Here is a 2,500-nt window from a genome sequence, read left to right as displayed (position 1 = left end):
GAAGGTCTCACCCACTCCCAACGCCGGCATGGTGGTTTCGCCGGCCGTGAAGGTGACGCTCGCATCCACTTTCACTTTCTTCTCGCGGCCGGACGCCACGAGTGCGAGGGTGAGACACTTCCGCGGGTTAACACGCAGCCCCAGCTGGTCGAGGGCTGCTACTGCTGCGTTGATAAGGGACTGCAGGCCCCCCCTCGTGGAGGCGAAGAGCAGGATGTCATCCGCGAAGGCCGCCGCGTTCGTCTGGCGGCCCAACACCTTGACACCTACGTGTGAGGGCAGCTGATCTAGAACATAATCAACAGCGAAATTGAACAGGAGAGGGGACAGAGGATCTCCTTGCCGAACACCTCTTGCTGGCCGCACGGCCGGGGACTCGTCGCCACCCCCCGCAATTACCGTCGTGCTGTCCGCATAGCAGCCCTCGACGTAGTCAATGAATTCGTCCGGCAGACCATGGGCTTTAAGCACAGGACGCAAAGCCGCATGGTCCAACGAATCGAACGCCTTGGACACATCGAGGGATGCCATGAACACAGAACGACAGCGGCGGACGGCGCCGACGAGTATCCGGTCGAGTAGGAAAGTGTTCTCCAGCATCCCATCCCTTGGGATGAAAGCCCGCTGACGTTCGTCCACAGCACACATCTGCATAAGGCGAGTCGCCAGAACCTTATGGAAGGTTCGGGCTAGCACCGAGCAGACGGTGATGGGCCGAAAGTCAGCGGGGGATGCTGGGGCGGCTGTCTTAGGCAGCAAAGAGGTCCTGGCTCGGAGGAGGGAAGGGGGGAGCTTGCGGGTGAGCAGGAAAAGGTTTAGGAGTTTGGTGGTGACCTCCGCTGGAAGGCGGCGCAGCTGCACCGGCGAGAGGCCGTCAGGGCCGGCAACGGAGCCTCTGGGCGGCAGGGCGGCCGCAACCTCTTCTGCAGTGATCGGCCTCCATAGGCGCTCAAAGTCAACAGACTCCGAGCGCGGGAGAAGCCGGTCGGGAATGGAGCCAGCGTTGGAAGGTGGCTCTGTCGTGAAGAGGCTGCGCCAGAAGTCCACCAGCCCTGGGATGTTCGACGGCGGCTGGAGCAGGGTGCCATCCAGGAGACCACGCACGCAGCGCGCGCGATTCTTCCTGAAGGCATCCTGACATCTGGCATATTCCCACCGGCGGCGCTTCCGCTTGGAGAGCGGAGGGCCACCACCAGACCGCTGCTTGGATGGCGGGCGCAACGTCTTCCTCTTCCTTGCTCCTGCTTCCTCAGAGCCGACAGCACGGAGGGCCTCAGGCAGCCCAGCCGCGACCACTGCCAACGGCGTACCCGGCCCCAAACACGCAAGGTCGTCCAGGGCCGAGAAGCGCGCGGCCGACCGCGGCAGGCCGGCGAGGTGCCTCCATATAGCTTCGTCGACTACAGATGTTTGTGGCGGGCGCTCAAGCTCCGGCGGAGAGGGTGGCCCCTCCGGCAGCGACTCCGGGACGGGTGAATGGCGCAGACCATGCTGCGTCTGTTGTTCCCGCCTCAGCTCCTCTACGTATTCCCGCACCATCGTCCTGTGTGCCACCGTCCTCCTCCTGCACTTGATGGCATCCAGGGTACGGTGCGGAAACAGGGGTAGAAGCTCCTGGTTTGCAAAGAGGACTTTGGAGTCACTGGCACAGAGAAGCCTAGCCTCCGCCAGGGCGAGCTCCCGCATTTCTTCTTCCGCCCACCGAGCTCTCTTCCTATCGGTTATAATCTCCGCATTTGCCGCTTCCGGATGGGCGCGGCGGCGGTGTTGTCCGAGCCCGATCTTGCTGCGGAAGGCACGGCTGCAAATGCTGCAGTGGAACCATGGCTCCACGGCCTGCTCTACTTCAGGGAGGGTTGGCAGGCTAGCAGTCGGGACTGTTGGGCCGGGTCCTTCAGCGGAAGGCCCGGTACCCGTGTTTTCTTCTCTTGTTGTCCCAACATTAAGGGTTTTGCGATGGAGGGCTGGTAACCCCCCAAAGCCCCAAAGCCCCAAGAGAGTCATAGTTACTCCCGCCGTTTACCCGCGCTTGCTTGAATTTCTTCACGTTGACATTCAGAGCACTGGGCAGAAATCACATTGCGTCAACACCCGCTAGGGCCATCGCAATGCTTTGTTTTAATTAGACAGTCGGATTCCCCCAGTCCGTGCCAGTTCTGAGTTGATCGTTGAATGGCGGCCGAAGAGAATCCGCGCACCCGCGCGCCCCCGGAGGAGCACGCTAAGGCGGACGCGGCCTCGCAGCAAGGAAGATCCGTGGGAGGCCAAGGCACGGGACCGAGCTCGGATCCTGCACGCAGGTTGAAGCACCGGGGCGCGAACGCCGCGCAGGCGCGCGCATCCTGCACCGCCGGCCAGCACGAGGCCGACCAACGGCGAGAGCAGACCACGCCCGCGCTAAACGCCCGCACTTACCGGCACCCCTACGGCACTCACCTCGCCCAGGCCCGGCACGTTAGCGCTGACCCACTTCCCGACCAAGCCCGACACGCCCCGATCC

At 63.1% G+C, this 2,500-nt stretch overlaps 1 pseudogene; it reads right to left on the bottom strand.

Annotated features, from left to right (window-relative positions):
• The window catches only part of LOC124745571, a 7,679-nt pseudogene that overhangs the window by 2,805 nt on the left and 2,374 nt on the right, over positions 1–2,500 (bottom strand).

This window comes from Schistocerca piceifrons, unplaced genomic scaffold (assembly GCF_021461385.2).
Source record: "Schistocerca piceifrons isolate TAMUIC-IGC-003096 unplaced genomic scaffold, iqSchPice1.1 HiC_scaffold_325, whole genome shotgun sequence".
NCBI lineage: Eukaryota > Metazoa > Arthropoda > Insecta > Orthoptera > Acrididae > Schistocerca > Schistocerca piceifrons.
This window is presented reverse-complemented; position numbering and strand designations above follow the sequence as displayed.